The sequence below is a fragment of the Rattus norvegicus genome, chromosome X (assembly GCF_036323735.1).
Source record: "Rattus norvegicus strain BN/NHsdMcwi chromosome X, GRCr8, whole genome shotgun sequence".
In the NCBI taxonomy this organism is placed as follows: domain Eukaryota; kingdom Metazoa; phylum Chordata; class Mammalia; order Rodentia; family Muridae; genus Rattus; species Rattus norvegicus.
In genome coordinates this window covers 48,623,425-48,645,922 of record NC_086039.1, presented here as the reverse complement: position 1 = coordinate 48,645,922, position 22,498 = coordinate 48,623,425, and the positions used below count along the sequence as shown (strand labels likewise).

General features: G+C 38.7%; 1 pseudogene; it reads left to right on the top strand.

Annotated features, from left to right (window-relative positions):
* Positions 1-20,879: 20,879 nt before the first annotated feature.
* On the top strand, positions 20,880-21,809 carry Phb2-ps1 (prohibitin 2, pseudogene 1; annotated as a pseudogene).
* The last annotated feature ends 689 nt before the right edge of the window (positions 21,810-22,498 follow it).

Below are 22,498 nucleotides of genomic sequence, written 5' to 3'. Positions count from 1 at the left end.
GCTGGGACCTGTTTATGTAACTATTCTGTTAGTCTATGTCTTTTCATTGTTGAATTGAATCCATTGATGTTAAGACATATTAAAGAATAGTGATTGTTTTCTGTTAATTTTGTTGTTAGAGGTGGCATTATTTTTCTGTGACTATTTTATTTTGGGTTTGTTGCAAGAAGATTACATTCTTGTTTTTCCTAGGGTATAGTTTTCCTCCTTCCATTGAAGTTTTCTTCCTCTTATCTCTTATAGGACTGGATTTGTGAAAAGACATTGTGTAAATTTTGTTTTGTCATGGAATATCTCGGTTGCTCCATATATGTTAATTGAGTGTTTTGTTGAATATAGTAGCCTGGGTTGGCATTTGTTTTATCTTTGGGTCTGTATGACATGTGCGCAGGATCTTCTAACATTCATATTCTCTGTTGAAAAATCTAGTATAATTCTTATAGTTCTGCCTTTATATGTTACTTGACATTTTCCCTTAGTATTCTTTTTTTTTCTTTTTTTTTCGGAGCTGGGGACCGAACTCAGGGCCTTGCGCATGCTAGGCAAGTGCTCTACCACTGAGCTAAATCCCCAACCCCTCTTTTATTATTCTTTGTTTTGTGTATTTGGAATTTTGAGTATCATATGAGTGGAGGAATTTATTTTCTGTCTAATAAGTTTGGAGTTCTTTAGGCTTCTTGTATATTCATGGGCATCTCTTTCTTTAGGTTAGGGAAGTTTTCTTCCATATTTTTTGTAGATATTTATTGGCCCTCTAGTTTGGAATCTTCTTTCCCTTCTATAACCATTATTCTTAGGTTTGGTTTTTCTCATTGTGTTCTGGATTTTATGGATGTTTCAGGTTAGGAGTTTTTGATATTTTTCATTCTGTTTGGCTGTTGTGTCATTGTTTTCTTTGTTTATTTTTTATTAGATATATTTCTTTATTTATATTTCAAATGTTATTTCCTTTCCCTGGTTTCCTGTCCATAAGCCCCCCTATCCCCTGCCCCTCCCAAATACAGGTGTTCCCCCATCCACCCCTTAACATACCCCCCAATATTATCCTGCACTGGGGATTTATTCTTGTCAGGACCAAGTGCTTCCCATTCCAGTGGTGACCCAACAAGGCTATTCTCTGCTACATATGCAGTTGGAGCATTAGGACAGTCCATGTTTAGTCTTTTGGTAGTGGTTTCCTCCCTGGAAGCTCTGGTTGGTTGGCATTGTTGTTCTTATGTGGTTGCAAGCCCCTTTAGCTCTTTCAATTATTCCTTTTCTCCCAAAGGGGGTCCTGTTCTCACTTCACTGGTTTACTGATACTATTGACCTCTATATTAGACATGCTATGGATATGTCTCTCAGGAGAGATCTATATTTGGTCCTTTCAGCAGCACTTTTCAGCTTCATCAATCTTATTTACTTTTGGTGGCTGTATATATATGGGCCACATGTGTAGCAGGTTCAGAATGGTCATTCTTTCTGTTGCTGCTCTAAACTATGCTACCATTTCCCCTCCTCTGGATATTTTTCCCCTTTTAAGAAGGAGTGGGAGTATCTGCATTTTGGTCATCCTTCTTCTTGAGCTTCCTTTGGTCTGTGGATTGCATCTTTGGTAATTCGAGCTTTTGGGCTAATATCCACTTATCAATTAGTGTATTTTTTCTGTGATTGGGTTACCTCACTCAGGATGATATTTTCTAGTTCATTCCATTTGCCTATGAAGTTCACAAAGTCCTTGTTTTTGATAGTTGAGTAGTACTCCATTGTGAAGATGTACCAAAATTGTTAAATCCATTCCTCTGTTGAGGGGCATCTGGGTTCTTTCCAGTTTCTGGCTATTAAAATAAGGGTGCTGTGAACATAGTGGAGCAAGTGCCTTTGTTGTATGCTGGAGCATCTTTTGGGTATATGCCTAGGAGAAGTATAGCTGTGTCCTCAGGTAGTGGAATGACCAATTTTCTGAGGAACCTCCAGACTGATTTCCACAGTGGTTGTACCAATTTGCAATCCAACAGTGGATTTCTCCACATCCTCACCAGGATTTGCTGTAACCAGAGGGTTGTTTTTTTTTTTTTTTTATCTTAGCCAATCTAACTGGTGAAAGGTGGAAACTCAGTGTTGTTTTGATTTGAATTTCTCTGATGACTAAGAATGTTCAACACTTCTTTAAGTGCTTTTCAGCTATTCTCAATATTCCTCAGCTGAGAATGTTTTGATTAGTTCTGTATCTCATTTTTAACAAGGTTATTTGGCTCTCTGTAGTCTAACTTCTTGAGTTGTTCGTGTATTTCAGATATGAGTCCTCTACTAGATGTAGGATTGGTAAAGATCTTCTCCCAATCTGTTGGTTGCCATTTTGTCTGAATGACAGTGTCCTTTGCCTTACAGAAGCTTTGCAGTTTTAGGAGGTTCCATTTGTCGATTCTTGATCTTACAGCTTAAGGCATTGGTGTTTTGTTCAGGGAAATTTCCCCAGTGCCCATGTGTTCGAGACTCTTCCCCACTTTTTTTCTATTAGTTTGAGTGTATTTGGGTTGAGGTGGAGGTCCTTGATCCACTTGGACTTAAACTTTGTACAGGGTGATAAGAATGGATTGATTTCCATTCCACTACAGGTTGAACTTCAGTTGAACCATCATTATTTGTTGAAAATGCTATCTTTCTTCCATTGGATGGTTTTAGCTCCTTTGGTAAAGATCAAGTGACCATAGGTTTGTGGGTTAATTTCTAGGTCTTCAATTATGTTCCACTAATCTACCTGTCTCTGTACCAATACCATACAGTTTTTATGACTATTGCTCTGTAATACTCATTGAGATCAGGGATGGTGATTCCCCCAGAAGTTCGTTTATTGTTAAGTATAATTTTAGATATCATGGGGTTCTTTTGTTATTCCAAATGAATTTGTAAATTGTTTTTTCTATCTCTATAAAGAATTGAAAGATCTGTATGATGAGAATTTCAAGCCTCTGAAGGAAGAAATGGAAGATCTCAGAAGATGGAAAGATCTCCCATGCTCATGGATTGGCAGGATTAAAATAGTAAAAATGGCCATTTTACCAAAAGTGTTCTACAGATTCAATGAAATCCCCATTAAAATTCCAATACAATTCTTCAGAGAGTTAGACAGAACATTTTGCAAATTCATCTGGAATAACAAAAAAACCAGGATAGTGAAAACTATCCTCAACAATAAAAGGACTTATGGGGGATTCAGTATCCCTGAACTCAAGTAGTATTACAGAGCAATAGTGGTAAAAACAGTATGGTATTGGTACAGAGACAGGCAAATAGACCAGTGGAGTAGAATTGAAGACCCAGAAATGAACCCACACACCTATGGTCACTTGATTTTTGACAAAGTTGCCAAAACCATCCAATCAAAAAAGATAGCATTTTGAGCAAATGATGCTGGTTCAACTGGAGGTCAGCATGTAAAAGAATGCAAATAAATCCATTCTTATCACCCTGTACAATGCTTAAGTCCAAGGGGATCAAGGACCTGCACATCAAACCAGATACATTCAAACTAATAGAAGAAATAGTGGAGAAAAATCTGGAACACATGGGCACTGGAGAAAATTTCCTGAACAATGGTTTATGCTCTAAGATCAAGAATCGACAAATGGGATCTACAAAGCTTCTGTAAGGCAAAGGACACTATTGTTAGGGCAAAAGAGCAACCAACAGATTGGGAAAAGATCTTTACCAATCCTTCAACTGATAGAGGGCTTATATCCAAAATATACAAAGATCTCATGAAGGTAGATTACAGGGAGGAAAATAATGCTATTAAAAAATGGAGTTTAGAGCTAAACAAACAATTCACCGCTGAGGAATGTTGTATGGCTGTGAAGCACCTAAAGAAATGTTCAACATTTTTAGTCATTAGGGAAATGCAAATCAAAACAACCCTGAGATTTCACCTAACACCAGTCAGAATGGCTTACTCCAGCGACAGCAGAGAGTGGTAAGGATGTGGAGAAAGAGGAACACTCCTCCATTGTTGGTGGGATTGCAGACTGGTACAACCATTCTGGTAATCAGTCCGGAGATTCCTCAGAAATTTGGACATTGAACTACCTGAGAATCTAGCTATACCCCTCTTGGGGATATACCCAAAAGATGCTCCAACAAATAGCAAAGACATATGCTCCACTATGTTCATAGCAGTCTTATTTATAATATCCAGAAGCTGGAAAGAAGTCAGATGCCCTTCAACAGAGGAATGGATACAGAAAATGTGGTACATCCACACAATGAAATACTATTCAGCCATCAAAAACAATGACTTTATGTAATTCATAGGCAAATGGATGGAACTGGAAAATATCATCCTGAGTGAAGTAACACAGTCACAGAAAAACACACAGGGTATGCACTTATTGATAACTGGATATTAGCCAAAATGCTCAAATTTCCCTAGATGCACAGAACACATCGAACTCAAGAAGGATGACCAAAATGCAGATGCTTCACTCCCTTTAAATGGGGGACAAGAATACCCTTGGGAGGGAATAGGGAGGCAAAGTTTAGAACAGAAGCTGAAGTAACATTCAGAGCATGCGTTACATATGACCCATACATATAAAGCCACCAAACTTGACAAGATGGATGAAGCAAAGAAGTGCAGGCCGACAGGAACCGGATGTAGATCTCTCCTGAGAGACACAGCCAGAATACAGCAAATACATAGGCGAATGCCAGCAGGAAAACACTGAACTGAGAACGGGACCCGTTGAAGGAATCAGAGAAAGGACTGGAGGAGCTTGAAGTGGCTCGAGGCCCCATATGAACAACAATGCCAACCAACCAGACCTTCCAGGTACTAAGCCACTATCCAAAGACTATACATGGACTGACCTTGGGCTCTAACTGCATAGGTAGCAATAAATAGCCTTGTAAGGGCTCCAGTGGAAGGGGAAGCCCTTGGTCCTGCCAAGGCGGCACCCCCAGTGTACATGATTGTTGGGGGGAGGGTGGTACTGGGGGGAGGATGGGACGGGGAGGACCCATATAGAAGGGGAGGGGTAGGGGATAGGGGGACGTTGGCCTGGAAACTGGGAAAGGGAATAACATTTGAAATGTAAATAAGAAATAACCAATTTAATAAAGATGAAAAAAAAATCTAAGAAGCTAAGAGATGGTGCTTCCTCACATCTGGGTTTTCTACTCAGTGTACTTTGGAGGTTTGCTTCAGTCTTAATAGGGAAGAAGAAAACCTTTCCCTAAGGTAGTGTAGCCAAGAGGAAGAGTACATTGCTATAGACTGAAAGTCGGACCTGAGAATTGCTACATAGTATCTGCATTGGGTATTGCTACATAGTATGTCCATCAGATATTGCTACATAGTATCTCTGTCCAGGGGTTGGCCCTTGGCCAACCTTCAGGGTTCAGGAGACAGGGTCTCTTAGCTATGCCACACCAAGCAGTCCTAGCAGAGTGAGGTGAATGCCTTCAGAAAAGGGATATGCGAAGAACAGAGTGCTTTAAAACCACCTTGTGGTTCAAATGAGGGCCCTTTTGTTACCCAGGTAAACAGAAACTTCATCTTAAAGAGGAGTGGATTTGTTGTCATAGTCAGTTCTCATGGCTGGGCAGAGATGGAGTCTGCTTCTGAATTGTGATATATTCAGAAGTAGAAACTGGGAATGTAGAAGAAAGATGAATATGGATGTTGTTTAAAGAGACAACTATAGGACTTGGGGAAAGGAAGAGTAGAAGTATTAGCCAAACACAGGTTGGAGTCCAAATGTTTGTGGGTGGTAGAATTCTTTGAGAAGAAGAGAACAATTTACCTACAAAGCATGCTACTTTAGGAATCTCAATAACTGTCTTAAACCCATGCTTTCAGAGAATGAGGGCAACACACCAGATGAAGCCAAAACTTCTCATGTCTAGCAGCTATGAACTGATCAAACATATTCTTAATCTCATGGCATCTCTGAGGCATTATGAAAGCAGGCATAGTACCAGTAGTTACTTGATTGAAGTGCCAGCAAAAATGATTTATTTATTTTTTCTGAGTTTAGTATGTTTGTCAAAACAAAGTCTGGAAACTTCCTAAATATATCCAGGGTATACTATATAAACATATTTAGATAATACAGACCTGTGATGGTTTGCATATGCTTGGCCCAGGTACTGGCAGTATTAGAAGTTGTGGCCTTATTGGAGGAAGTGTGTCACTGTGGGGGTGGGCTTGGAGACCCTCCTTCTAGTTGCCTAAGGATGCTTAGTCTGAAACTGGCTTCCTTCAGGTAAAGATGTACAACTCAGCTCCTCTTGCACCATGCATGCCTGGACATTTCTATGTTTCTGCCTTGATGATAATGGGCTGAACCTCTGAACTTGTAAGCCAGCTCCAATTAAATGTTGTCCTTTATAAAAAAAAAAGAATTGAGTAGGAATGTTGATTGGTCTTGCTGTCTATGACTTAGTTTGTCCCTCCAGTGGACGTGTGAACCTATAAGCCTGTGATCTTAGGAGTTAGATCCCTCCTGGAATACCAGCTTCCTGTGGGCAAGTTTTGTGTCCAAGGGCTATGGGACAGCCCCTGCTTTGGGCACAGATGAAGACCTAAAGGTTCCTTTCCTAGGCTGCCCTACAGTTCCTGTGCTCACTACCTCTTGGCAGGTCTTTCATTGGACAGTCTAGGGAGAGAAAGTTGTTTCGCACTTGTGGTCCTATGTGTGAAAGTGCTCTTGCCAGCCCAGCTGTCTGCAAGCAGGTTTTGTGTCTAAGAACTGTGGAACATCCCTAGCTCTGGGCACAGATGAAGACTGGAAGGGTTGTGTCCCAGTCTGCATTGTGGATTATGAGCCCTGTGTACTCCTAGCAGGTCTCTCTTTGGATCGTCAGTGGAGAGAATGTGTTGTCGTACCTGTGAGCTGTGGTCTTAGGAGTTAGAGTTCTCCTCTCAGACCAGCTCTCTGAAGGAAGCAGGTTTTGTGTCCAAGTGCTGTGGGGCAGCCCCAGCTCCACCTCTGTATTTTCTGGGGCCACTCAAAATTGATTGAAAGTAACAGCTTCAAAATGATTTTTTTAATTTCTTATAATATTAAAACCCTTTATGCAAAATAAGGACTATAGAAATTATATTATGTCTGGGATGAGTTTCAGTAATTGACTGTTTGCTGGACATTTTTGAAGACATGGATTTTAACCATAGCACTGAATAAAAAGAGTGGAGAAGGGACAAATGAAGGCAGAAAAGGTGTGATAGAGAAAGAATGGAAAGAAAGGAAGGAAGAAAATCTTTGTATAAAATAAGTCAGGGGCTGTGTTTTTGGCTGGGGACTGAAATGCATGTATAGTACATGCCCATGTATTTGTGTGCCTGTGTGTGTGTACATGTAGACATATAACCTGAGGTTATGTGATAGCCTGAGGTATAGGCCATGGCTTTCTACCTTATTTAAAAGATAAGATTTTCTTGTTTGGTGTTGCAAATGTCAAACAAGATGTACCATAAGGTTCTTGTGGTTCTCTTATCTATGCTTTCATATTACCATAGGTATAATGAGATTATAGATTCATGCTACCACAACCTTAATTAATGGTATTCTGGGGATTCAAACTCAGATCTTCATATTTACAAAGCAAGAGATTTATATACTGATCGATTTTCCTGGGTCCTAAGTGTTCACCCAAAATTCATATATAAAACTCATATCCCCTAGAATATGGTGTTAGGAGGCAATTTGTTAATTAATGAGTGTTATACCTTTATGAACATGATCAGTTCCTCTCTTTTGAGTTTTTCAGACTCCAGACTTCAGACCTTTTAAAAATTAATCTGTTATTGATAATAATATAATATTGATATTATTTATATTACTTTGTGTTAGTATCAATGAGTAAAATACAGGATTCCCAATTCTTATACATATACATTTTGACTGTGTTAATAAAAGAGAGTTTGACAATAAAGTCAGTATAAGTTGCTCAGAAATAATAAGCCAAAATGCATGTGTTTTGCTCACAAATCTGGAAAATACTGACCTTTTCAAATTACAAATGAAGGGTTAAGCTGTCTTGTCAGCTTAGGAATCTATGTCAAAGTTCTTAATTCTTATTCTAAACAATTATTGAGTATATTGTGTTACCAAGGCATTTTTGGCCGCTATGGGGAAACATTATTTTATACAAAACATTTTTGTTTGAAATATTGTATTTTCAAAAGAGATAAATTACACTCCTCAAAATTATATCATGCTTTTCAAGGTGCAACTTGTATTCTGAACCAGTGATCATTTGACTTAGCATTGTTCTATGATTTCAGCAGTCATTCAGTTGTTCTACTGCTATTAATAAACAATAAATAAAAGCTCCAGGTCCAAAAATGGGTTCTATTGCTATCAATAAACAATTCTTGTAATATAATTTTATCTCCCTGAATCCTAAGATATATAACAGGAATATTTAAAATAGTCCAATAAACAATCCATTTGGTCTTCTTGTGTCTTCATGTATGTGGCAACTGTTTTTTAATCCCTGCTAATTATTTAAAAAACCTTATAATATTTTTGACACTGACTTGAGTTGTGTAATGTGCATAGCAGGCAGATACTTCTACTTCATTTATTCTGTTTGGAAGCTCATATCCTAAATGGTCATATTTTCTGTCCTTTATTGCCAAAATTACACATATATCTTGTTCTGTAACACAAATACTTAAGGCTATAATACCAGCTCTGAAAGAAAAAAATCTATATTAATTTTATTCAAAGTCCTTTTTTAAAACACGATCCCCCTCTCTGCTCCCAGACCCGGTGAGAGAGAGACCCAACCGCCTGGTCAGGTGGGCACTCCTGAGGCTGCAGAGCGGAAGAGACCACCAACACTGCTCACCCCTGCCCACATCCCTGGCCCAAGAGGAAACTGTATAAGGCCTCTAGGCTCCCGTGGGGGAGCGGCAGGACCCCTGCCAGAGACACCGCCGGACCCTGAAGGAAACAGACTGGATAAACAGTTCTCTGCACCCAAATCCCGTGGGAGGGAGAGCTAAACCTTCAGAGAGGCAGACAAGCCTGGGAAACCAGAAGAGACTGCTCCCTGCACACACATCTCGGACGCCAGAGGAAAAAGCCAAAGACCATCTGGAACCCTGGTGCACTGAAGCTCCCGGAAGGGGCGGCACAGGTCTTCCTGGTTGCTGCCGCTGCAGAGAGCCCGTGGGCAGCACCCCACGAGCAAACCTGAGCCTCGGGACCACAGGTAAGACCAAATTTTCTGCTGCAAGAAAGCTGCCTGGTGAACTCAAGACACAGGCCCACAGGAACAGCTGAAGACCTGTAGAGAGGAAAAACTACACGCCCAAAAGCAGAACACTCTGTCCCCATAACTGACTGAAAGAGAGGAAAACAGGTCTACAGCACTCCTGACACACAGGCTTATAGGACAGTCTAGCCACTGTCAGAAATAGCAGAACAAAGTAACACTAGAGATAATCTGATGGCGAGAGGCAAGCACAGGAACCCAAGCAACAGAAACCAAGACTACATGCCATCATCGGAGCCCAATTCTCCCACCAAAACAAACATGGAATATCCAAACACACCAGAAAAGCAAGATCTAGTTTCAAAATCATATTTGATCATGATGCTGGAGGACTTCAAGAAAGACATGAACACACTTAGGGAAGCACAGGAAAACATTAATAAACAAGTAAAAGACTACAGAGAGGAATCGCAAAAATCCCTGAAAGAATTCCAGGAAAACACAATCAAACAGTTGAAGGAATTAAAAATGGAAATAGAAGCAATCAAGAAAGAACACATGGAAACAACCCTGGATATAGAAAACCAAAAGAAGAGACAAGGAGCTGTAGATACAAGCTTCACCAACAGAATACAAGAGATGGAAGAGAGAATCTCAGGAGCAGAAGATTCCATAGAAATCATTGACTCAACTGTCAAAGATAATGTAAAGCAGAAAAAGCTACTGGTCCAAAACATACAGGAAATCCAGGACTCAATGAGAAGATCAAACCTAAGGATAATAGGTATAGAAGAGAGTGAAGACTCCCAGCTCAAAGGACCAGTAAATATCTTCAACAAAATCATAGAAGAAAACTTCCCTAACCTAAAAAAAGAGATACCCATAGACATACAAGAAGCCTACAGAACTGCAAATAGATTGGACCAGAAAAGAAACACCTCCCGTCACATAATTGTCAAAACACCAAACGCACAAAATAAAGAAAGAATATTAAAAGCAGTAAGGGAAAAAGTTCAAGTAACATATAAAGGGAGACCTATCAGAATCACACCAGACTTCTCTCCAGAAAATATGAAGGCCAGAAGATCCTGGACTGATGTCATACAGACCCTAAGAGAACACAAATGCCAGCCCAGGTTACTGTATCCACCAAAACTCTCAATTAACATTGATGGAGAAACCAAGATATTCCATGACAAAACCAAATTTACACAATATCTTTCTACACATCCAGCACTACAAAGGATAATAAATGGTAAAGCCCAACATAAGGAGGCAAGCTATACCCTAGAAGAAGCAAGAAACTAATCGTCTTCGCAACAAAACAAAGAGAATGAAAGCACACAAACATAACCTCACATCCAAATATGAATATAACGGGAAGCAATAATCACTATTCCTTAATATCTCTCAATATCAATGGCCTCAACTCCCCAATAAAAAGACATAGATTAACAAACTGGATACGCAACGAGGACCCTGCATTCTGCTGCCTACAGGAAACACACCTCAGAGACAAAGACAGACACTACCTCAGAGTGAAAGGCTGGAAAACAACTTTCCAAGCAAATGGTCAGAAGAAGCAAGCCGGAGTAGCCATTCTAATATCAAATAAAATCAATTTCCAACTAAAAGTCATGAAAAAAGATAATGAAGGACACTTCATATTCATCAAAGGAAAAATCAACCAAGATGAACTCTCAATCCTAAATATCTATGCCCCAAATACAAGGGCACCTACATACGTAAAAGAAACCTTACTAAAGCTCAAAACACACATTGCACCTCACACAATAATAGTGGGAGATTTCAACACCCCACTCTCATCAATGGACAGATCATGGAAACAGAAATTAAACAGTGATGTAGACAGACTAAGAGAAGTCATGAGCCAAATGGACTTAACGGATATTTATAGAACATTCTATCCTAAAGCAAAAGGATATACCTTCTTCTCAGCTCCTCATGGTACTTTCTCCAAAATTGACCATATAATTGGTCAAAAAACGGGCCTCAACAGGTACAGAAAGATAGAAATATCCCATGCGTGCTATCGGACCACCACGGCCTAAAACTGGTCTTCAATAACAATAAGGGAAGAATGCCCACATATACGTGGAAATTGAACAATGCTCTCTACTCAATGATAACCTAGTCAAGGAAGAAATAAAGAAAGAAATTAAAAACTTTTTAGAATTTAATGAAAATGAAGGTACAACATACCCAAACTTATGGGACACAATGAAAGCTGTGCTAAGAGGAAAACTCATAGCGCTGAGTGCCTGCAGAAAGAAACAGGAAAGAGCATATGTCAGCAGCTTGACAGCACACCTAAAAGCTCTAGAACAAAAAGAAGCAAAAACACCCAGGAGGAGTGGAAGGCAGGAAATAATCAAACTCAGAGCTTAAATCAACCAAGTAGAAACAAAAAGGACCATAGAAAGAATCAACAGAACCAAAAGTTGGTTCTTTGAGAAAATCAACAAGATAGATAAACCCTTAGCCAGACTAACGAGAGGACACAGAGAGTGTGTCCAAATTAACAAAATCAGAAATGAAAAGGGAGACATAACTACAGATTCAGAGGAAATTCAAAAAATCATCAGATCTTACTATAAAAACCTATATTCAACAAAATTTGAAAATCTTCAGGAAATGGACAATTTCCTAGACAGATACCAGGTATCGAAGTTAAATCAGGAACAGATAAACCAGTTAAACAACCCCATAACTCCTAAGGAAATAGAAGCAGTCATTAAAGGTCTCCCAACCAAAAAGAGCCCAGGTCCAGACGGGTTTAGTGCAGAATTCTATCAAACCTTCATAGAAGACCTCATACCAATATTATCCAAACTATTCCACAAAATTGAAACAGATGGAGCCCTACCGAATTCCTTCTACGAAGCCACAATTACTCTTATACCTAAACCACACAAAGACACAACAAAGAAAGAGAACTTCAGACCAATTTCCCTTATGAATGTCGACGCAAAAATACTCAATAAAATTCTGGCAAACCGAATTCAAGAGCACATCAAAACAATCATCCACCATGATCAAGTAGGCTTCATCCCAGGCATGCAGGGATGGTTTAATATACGGAAAACCATCAACGTGATCCATTATATAAACAAACTGAAAGAACAGAACCACATGATCATTTCATTAGATGCTGAGAAAGCATTTGACAAAATAAAACACCCCTTCATGATAAAAGTCCTGGAAAGAATAGGAATTCAAGGCCCATACCTAAACATAGTAAAAGCCATATACAGCAAACCAGTTGCTAACATTAAACTAAATGGAGAGAAACTTGAAGCAATCCCACTAAAATCAGGGACTAGACAAGGCTGCCCACTCTCTCCCTACTTATTCAATATAGTTCTTGAAGTTCTAGCCAGAGCAATCAGACAACAAAAGGAGATCAAAGGGATACAGATCGGAAAAGAAGAGGTCAAAATATCACTATTTGCAGATGACATGATAGTATATTTAAGTGATCCCAAAAGTTCCACCAGAGAACTACTAAAGCTGATAAACAACTTCAGCAAAGTGGCTGGGTATAAAATTAACTCAAATAAATCAGTTGCCTTCCTCTATACAAAAGAGAAACAAGCCGAGAAAGAAATTAGGGAAACGACACCCTTCATAATAGACCCAAATAATATAAAGTACCTCGGTGTGACTTTAACCAAGCAAGTAAAAGATCTGTACAATAAGAACTTCAAGACACTGAGGAAAGAAATTTAAGAAGACCTCAGAAGATGGAAAGATCTCCCATGCTCATGGATTGGCAGGATTAATATAGTAAAAATGGCCATTTTACCAAAAGCAATCTACAGATTCAATGCAATCCCCATCAAAATACCAATCCAATTCTTCAAAGTGTTAGACAGAACAATTTGCAAATTCATCTGGAATAACAAAAAACCCAGGATAGCTAAAGCTATCCTCAAAAATAAAAGGACTTCAGGGGGAATCACTATCCCTGAACTCAAGCAGTATTACAGAGCAATAGTGATAAAAACTGCATGGTATTGGTACAGAGACAGACAGATAGACCAATGGAATAGAATTGAAGACCCAGAAATGAACCCACAAACCTATGGTCACTTGATTTTTGACAAAGGAGCCAAAACCATCCAATGGAAAAAAGATAGCATTTTCAGCAAATGGTGCTGGTTCAACTGGAGGGCAACATGTAGAAGAATGCAGATCGATGCATGCTTATCACCCTGTACAAAGCTTAAGTCCAAGTGGATCAAGGACCTCCACATCAAACCAGACACACTCAAACTAATAGAAGAAAAACTAGGGAAGCATCTGGAACACATGGGCACTGGAAAAAATTTCCTGAACAAAACACCAATGGCTTATGCTCTAAGATCAAGAATCGACAAATGGGATCTCATAAAACTGCAAAGCTTCTGTAAGGCAAAGGACACTGTGGTTAGGACAAAACGGCAACCAACAGATTGGGAAAAGATCTTTACCAATCCTACAACAGATAGAGGCCTTATATCCAAAATATACAAAGAACTCAAGAAGTTAGACCGCAGGGAAACAAATAACCCTATTAAAAAATGGGGTTCAGAGCTAAACAAAGAATTCACAGCTGAGGAATGCCGAATGGCTGAGAAACACCTAAAGAAATGTTCAACATCTTTAGTCATAAGGGAAATGCAAATCAAAACAACCCTGAGATTTCACCTCACACCAGTGCGATTGGCTAAGATCAAAAACTCAGGTGACAGCAGATGCTGGCGAGGATGTGGAGAAAGAGGAACACTCCTCCATTGTTGGTGGGATTGCAGACTGGTAAAACCATTCTGGAAATCAGTCTGGAGGTTCCTCAGAAAATTGGACATTGAACTGCCTGAGGATCCAGCTATACCTCTCTTGGGCATATACCCAAAAGATGCCTCAACATATAAAAGAGACACGTGCTCCACTATGTTCATCGCAGCCTTATTTATAGTAGCCAGAAAATGGAAAGAACCCAGATGCCCTTCAACAGAGGAATGGATACAGAAAATGTGGTACATCTACACAATGGAATATTACTCAGCTATCAAAAACAACGAGTTTATGAAATTCGTAGGCAAATGGTTGGAACTGGAAAATATCATCCTGAGTGAGCTAACCCAATCACAGAAAGACATACATGGTATGCACTCATTGATAAGTGGCTATTAGCCCAAATGCTTGAATTACCCTAGATCCCTAGAACAAACGAAACTCAAGACGGATGATCAAAATGTGAATGCTTCACTCCTTCTTTAAATGAGAAAAAAGAATACCCTTGGCTGGGAAGGGAGAGGCAAAGATTAAAACAGAGACTGAAGGAACACCCATTCAGAGCCTGCCCCACATGTGGCCCATACATATACAGCCACCCAATTAGACAAGATGGATGAAGCAAAGAAGTGCAGACCGACAGGAGCCGGATGTAGATCGCTCCTGAGAGACACAGCCAGAATACAGCAAATATAGAGGCGAATGCCAGCAGCAAACCACTGAACTGCGAATAGGTCCCCTATTGAAGGAATCAGAGAAAGAACTGGAAGAGCTTGAAGGGGCTCGAGACCCCAAAAGTACAACAATGCCAAGCAACCAGAGCTTCCAGGGACTAAGCCACTACCTAAAGACTATACATGGACTGACCCTGGACTCTGACCCCATAGGTAGCAATGAATATCCTAGTAAGAGCACCAGTGGAAGGGGAAGCCCTGGGTCCTGCTAAGACTGAACCCCCAGTGAACTAGTCTATGGGGGGAGGGCGGCAATGGGGGGAGGGTTGGGAGGGGAACACCCATAAGGAAGGGGAGGGGGGAGGGGGATGTTTGCCCGGAAACCGGGAAAGGGAATAACACTCGAAATGCATATAAGAAATACTCAAGTTAATAAAAAAAAATTGTCCCACAAAAGAAAACCCTCTTGTCATATAATAATCAAAACACTAAACACACAGAACAAAGAAAGAATATTAAAAGCTGAAAGGGAAAAGGGCCAAGTAACATACAAAGACAGTCCTATCAGAATCACACAAGACTTCTCAACAGAGATAATGGAAGCCAGAAGAGTCTGGTCAGATGTCATGCAGAATCTAAGAGAACACAAATGGCAGTCCAGGCTACTATATCCAGCAAAACTCTCAATCAATATAGATGGAGAAGCCCAAATATTTCAGGACAAAACTAAGTTCAAACAGAATCTATCTACCAATCCAGCCCTTCTGAAGATCCTAGAAGGAAAACTTCCCATACAAGGAAGATACCTACCCCAAAGTAAAGGCAAGATATTAAGCATCTCACAACAAAACCAAAAGGAGAGAACCACCAGCACATAATGCTATCTACAAAACAAATATAAAAGGAATCAACCGTCATGTCTTTAATATCTCTTGATATTAACAGACTCAATTCACCTATAAAAGGACATAAGCAAAAAGATTGGATATGCAAACAAGATCCAGAATTGTGCTGCATATAAAAAACATACTTCAATAACAAAAGCAGACACTATATCCGGGTAAAGGGGTAGAAAAATGTCTTCCAAGCAAATGTAATAAATTAAATTATTTAATATCCAATAGAATAGACTTTCAACCAAAAGTTATCAAGCATGATGAGGAAGAACACTTCATATTCATCAAAGAGAAAATCCACCAAAAGAATGTCTCAATTCTGAACATCTATGCCCCAAATGCAAGGGCACCTACATTCATAAAAGAAAGTTCCAAACACATATCGAACCACAGACAATTATTCAACACCCACTCTCACCAATGGACAGGTCGTTAAAATGGAAACTAAACACAGACACAGTGAAAGTGATAGAAGTTATGTACCAAATGGATTTAATAGATATATAAAAAAATATTTTACCCTAAAACAAAGAAATACACCATTTTTTCTGCACCCGAAGGCAGCAAATAGTCAAAGTCAGGGCAGAAACCAACCAAATAGAAACAAAGAGAATAATGCAATGAATCAGCAAAACCAAAACATGGTTCTTTGAGAGAATCAAGATAGATAATCCCCTAGCCAAATTAACTAAAGTGCCCAGAGGCAGTCTCCAAATTAACAAAATCAGAAATGAAAAGTGATACAGAAAAACGGAATGGAGGAAATTTTAAAAAATCATCAGATCCTACTACAAAAGCCTATACTCAACAAAACCGGAAAATCTAGATGAAATGGATGGTTTTCTAGACAGATACCACATAGTAAAGTTAAATCAAGACCAGGTAAACTTTCTAAACAAGCTCATATCTCATAAGTAAATAGAAGAAATTATTAAAAATCTTCTAACAAAAAAAAAAATCCCAGGGCTGGATGGATATAGTGCAGAATTCTCTCAGACCTTCAAAGAAAACGTGATACCAATATTCCTCAAACTATTTGGTAAAATAAAAACAGAAGGAACACTACCTAATTCATTCTATGAAGCCACAATTACATTGATACCTAAACCACACAAGAACCTACCAAAAAAGAGAACTTCAGATGATCTTGCTTATGAATATTGAAGCAAAAATACTCAATAATATTTATGCAAACCGAATCAAAGAACACATCATAACCATAATTCACCACAATCAAGTAGGCTTCATCCCAGGGATTCAAGGTTGGTTCAATATATGAAAATCAATTAACACCATCTACCATATAAACAAACTAAGAGAAAAAAATCACATGATCATCTCCTTAGATGCAGAAAATAATGGCAAAATACAACACTCTTTTATGTTAAAAACTATAAGACAGATCAGGAATTCAGGGCCCATACCTGAACATAATAAATAGGGAGATACTTGAAGCAATCCCACTAAAATTGTGGACAAGTTTCCCCACTCTCCTCATATCTATTCAATATAGTAGTCGAAGTACTAGCTAGAACAATGAGACGACAGAAAGATAGCAAGGAAACACAAATTGGCACAGAATAATTGACGATATCACTATTTACAGATGACATGATAGTATACACAATTCTAATAGGAAACTTCTCCAGCTGATAAACAACTTCAGCATAGAAGCCGGATATAAAATTAACTCAAATAAATCAGTAGCCTTTCTTTATACAAAGGATTAACAGGCTGAGGAAAAAATAGGGAAATAAAACCATTCACAAGAGTCAAAATATTATAAAATATCTTAGGGTAACACTAACCAAACAAGTGAAATATCTTTATGATAAGTTCAACTCTATCATGAAAAAAACCAAAAACCAAGAAGATCTAAAAAAAAAAAAAAAAAAAAAAAAAAAAAAAAAAAAAAACCACGATCCTTTAGTAACTCAGCAATAATGTTAAATTATGAAATATTATTGATAAGTAAATGGACCTTAGAAATAAGACAGTCATATTTGTTTTAGTTACTCTGTTTTATGCCAAAAAATTTTACAAGAGCAACTTAAGGAAAAAGAGTTTATTTTGGCATCTAATTTGAGAATATACTTTCTATCATGACAAGGATCTTAAAGTGGCAGGAACAAAAGGAAAAGAGAAATGTATGTTCATATTCAAGATGCCTTTTCCTTTGAATTCAGCCAAGTAAAAGCTCCAGTTCAAAAATGGGTTATATACCAAATTGAATTGCTGGCAAAAGACTTCTTTAGAACTCCCCGAATATCATAAACTATTGCTAAGCTTATTGTTATTGGTTATTGTCCCATAACAAATGATGACATGGTCCTATAACTGAAGATAATACTTGTGTCATCCAACATGGAAAACTTAAGCTGTTGCCCAAGTAGAAGCTTCACTCCTACTGTATAGTGTCCATCACTCTGAAAGATTTTCTATACACTAAGGAATGAGAAAGTAGTCAATATTGTCCATCTACAAACTCTGTGATCAACAACAGCAATCTGACTGTATAATTCATTGCAGCAATAGTGATACAAATGTAATGGGAGTATCTGAATATGCTTTGATTGAAATTGAGGTCCACTTCATGAAATAGAACCCATAGCTGACACTGCAATGTAGGTAAAAACCTGAAACTAGATAGATCATTGATCTAGGAGCAGACTTACTACTATTATTCTACAAGGAATGTAGCAAAAAAGGAAAATAAATAGTCATAATATGATATTAGTACACCTATATCATAATTAGTCTTCAACAGTGAAGCTATTTCTTATAGTAGTTCAGATTGAGCAGAGTCTAAACACTGATCAATATGCAGAATGAGAGACTGGAACACTTGGTTGTCAATGAGATGTGTTCAATAAAACCCTCCTTTCTAGGTTCAGGGATACATGCAGAATTGGAGTCAAAAAATTGTAAAAGCCAGATGTCATGGATTGTTGTTGTAAAAATATAAAAATAAAAAAGAGTAGTTGTCTTTTATCCCTCTAGGTCCGCACAGCGGTGCCCAAGATATCTGCTAGATATCTTGGCAGAAACAGCCCAGCCTCACACTTTCCTACACTCAAACCCTCACATAAAAGAACACACAACACAATAATCTTTGACCCAACTGGTATGATATAATTGCCTAGTTAAACATACAAAGCATGGTACCATCCATCCCTTAGGAACATTGATAACAACCTGTAAATACACAGAGCAGAATATTAACATCACCTGCCAAGGCTTCTCTCCCTCTCCTCTGCCCTTTCTCCTCCTCTCTCCCCTAGTCTCCTCCTCTTCCTTCAAACTTCTCTCCCGCCCATCAGTCCTTCTCCTCCAACGACAGGCCTCCTTCTATCCCGTACCTGCCTCACCTGTGACATTATCCTACAATGGAGGAATCGTAGGAAACACTGTCCTTGAGGAAAGTAGGACTGATGAACGTATGAAGAGACTTTAGCAACATGCACAATACCTTCACAGGTTCAAACCAGAATGCACCACAGCACAGAAAAAGGAAAGTTGATGCATGATTCCACTCTTAAACAAGAACCTATTTAAAATGGATACCCATTGAAAACAATAAATTCGTTTTCTTCAGTGGAATCTTATTGGGTGAATCACACTGCAGGAAGGGCACCCTGCCCAGGACTTGTTGACCAACATAAAATAAAATGCATGTCTATGTTATTTTGTTTGTGTGCTTTGAGTGTTGATTTTGTGCTTTTTGGTGTTTGAAAGAGGGGAGAGAAAGGAAAAAAGGAGAGGGGAATATGCACTAAGTGAGATGTTTTGAGAGATATATAAAAGAGAAAAGATTTGGAAGGAGTTGGAGGAGGAAAATAAATGACCAAAAATATTGTATTAGAACTAATTTTAGATATAAAAAGAAATAGCATATCCTTTAAAAATCCCCATTGTTTTTAACATTTCCAGCAGCATTCAAATGTGTAAGCTCAGAAATTCTTCTCCAATTCAGGAAATATATTTACTATGAACATCTAGAATAGCAGAATAAAAGTCACACAAAACATACAATGGCAGAGAGTAAAATTTCCAATTCTGAAAGAGAGGAATGGAGATAAACCAAGGAAATTTTAGTGGAAAGTAAGACCAAAATCCAGCAGGACAAACATAAAACTCTGATTCTACATGTACAGTACTTGGAGCTTGTAATAGCATCATTAGGGTTCTCAGTGACTTGAATAAAGCTTCTCCTCTCCAGCTCTGCCATTTACAGCACACATAGTCTCACTCTGTGACAAACTCTGTGAATGAAGCTTTTCTTGGCAGGCATCCTATTATGATCTTCATATCTTTGAAATTCTGAGATCTTCATTGCAACTTAGGCTTCATCTTCGTGGCGTCAAATGATGGCTTCTTGGGGATACCTTGAAGAAAATATAATCTTGATATACATTGTTGATCCTCAAAAGCATTCTAGAACCTTGATAGAAACCTTCATGACATCCTCATTTTTGAAACAATTGTGTTTTGAAAGTTAGTCATATGTGAACATCACTACCAAATTTCTCTACCAGCTGAAGATATAAATATAGCGTTTACTCCTTGATTCTTAAATCAACTTCTGCAAATCTTCTGTAATAACCCAAAGGGAGTATTCCCCAAGGTTTTTGTTTTTAAGCAGGCAATACTATTAGTGGCTTTCTGAATTCAGGGTATCTCTTTTTAGATAAATTTTCATTCTCACAGGATGTATTCCTAAATATCTTCCCTCAGTAATCTTTTTCTATTCCCTAACTATAGAAACATCATATATATATATATATATATATATATATATATATATATATATATATATATATATATATGTCTGTGTTTTAGTGAATGTGTGTTTGTGTGTGAGTGTGTGTTTGTGTGTGTGTGTGTGTGTGTGTGTGTGTGTTTGGCTGCATGTGTGGCTGTGCATCAATTATGTGCATGGTGTGCATGGGGGCCAAAAGAAGTGTTTAGAACCTCTGGGACTGGAGTTACAGATAATTTTGAGATTTCATATGGGCATGGAATGTCTATCTTAGTCCTCTACAAAAATGGTAGTGCTTGTAACTGCTGAGCCATTTCTCTAACTTTGCAGAAAGCATTTTTACGGTAATAAGTTCCTTAACAATTATAGCTGCTTCCTCAGAATGTTTCTTGCTAAAAATTTAAACTTGACTTCTGATGCCCCTTCTCCAGTGAGCTCTATGCCCTCCAGTCTTTGTGTGTAATATGAGGTCTGTATATTCTAGTATGGTAGAAGCTGGCAGACACCCCCTACTGCCTGCTGGTATTGTCATCTTCAAGAGCATTGGATATGGCCCAGAATTTGAAGGACTTGGCTAGACAGCTGCCCACTAGGTCTTGGGACATGGGGACATAGCCAGGGCCACAGCCTATGGTACCCACAAATCTGTGTTCACCATGGAAAGTGGTCGTAGAGTCATTTTCTTCAATCATATTGATGGTATGCAACAGGATACAATTCTGGTGGGAAATCTTTACTTCTGGATCCCCTGTTTTCAGTACCCTATCACCTATGGCATTTGGGCTAGACCTCAAAAAAATCTCCTACCCTATAGGGTCCAAAACCCTGCAGATGGTGAACATCTCTCTGTATGTGCTGTCCAGACCCAATGTCCAAGAGCTCTCCAGCATATACCAACACCTAGGGCTAGACACTAAGGAGAAAGTGCTATTCTCTATTGTCAGTGAGGTACTTAAGAGTGTGGTGGCCAAGTTCAATGCCTTGTAGTTGGTGATCCAGTGGATTTAGGTGTCCCTGTTGATCTGAAAAGAGTTGACATAGCGTGTCAAAGATTTTGGCCTCATCTTGAATGAAATAGCTATCACAGAGCTGAGCATCAGCTGAGAGTACACAGTCACTGTAGAAACTAAACAAGAACAAATGGCCCAAGGAAGCCCAGAAGGCCCAGATTTTGGAGGAAAAGGGGAAGCAAAAGCAATAATAGATGAGTGTGTAGGTTGTGGAGGAGGCTGAGGTTGCCAATAACTTGAAGAAGCACAGAAAATTATTGGCTCTATTAATATCTAAAAGATCCAGGTGGCCCAGAACACCTCTAAGAGGATCACCACATCATAGAACTGGACATATCTCACAGAGGACAACCTTGTGCTGAATCTACAGATTGAAAGCTTCACTTGGGAAAGAAACAGCATCACTAAGGGTATGGATATCAAGAATCACACCAGAAGTGCATGGTTTTCTCCAGGTGTGAGGAGCTAGATAAGGGGTCAAGCACACTCCACCCTGCCCCAAGCTTTATGTGATGAATTCCTCTGTACCTGCCCTCTTGGAATAAGGAAGACTGGAGACCAACATTTTCAGAGGGTTTTTCTCCTCTATGTATTGACTGGGTTTAGGGGAGACAGAATGATTTTTCAGAGACTTCTAAAGTGTTGTCCCTCTCTCAGAATTGGTGAATTGGTGGAGATAACCACCATGCCAGGAATTCTTGATAAAATTTCTACTAAGTCTCAAACCGAAGAAGGATAACTACATCAGGAAAACACAGGAAATAATTTCAAAATAGCAAAAATAAAAATAAGGAAACCTCTCTCTCCCTCCTCTCTCTCTCTCTCTCTCTCTCTCTCTCTCTCTCTCTCTCTCTCTCTAACACACTAACACCACCATCCTAAAAAATAAAACAGGAAATAACAATCACTGGTCTTTAATACTCAATTCACCAATAAAAAGAAACAGGTTAACAGAATGGATGCAAAAACAGGATCCAACATTCTGCTGCATACAAAAAATACAACTCAGGAACAAGGATAGACCTTACCCAAAATAAAGGGCTGGAAAAAAGTTTTCCAAGCAAAGGGACCCAAAGAGCAAACTGGAGTGGCCAATCTAGTATCTAATAAAATAGACTTTTAAACAAAATTATTCAAAAGAGAGAGTGAAGGATACTT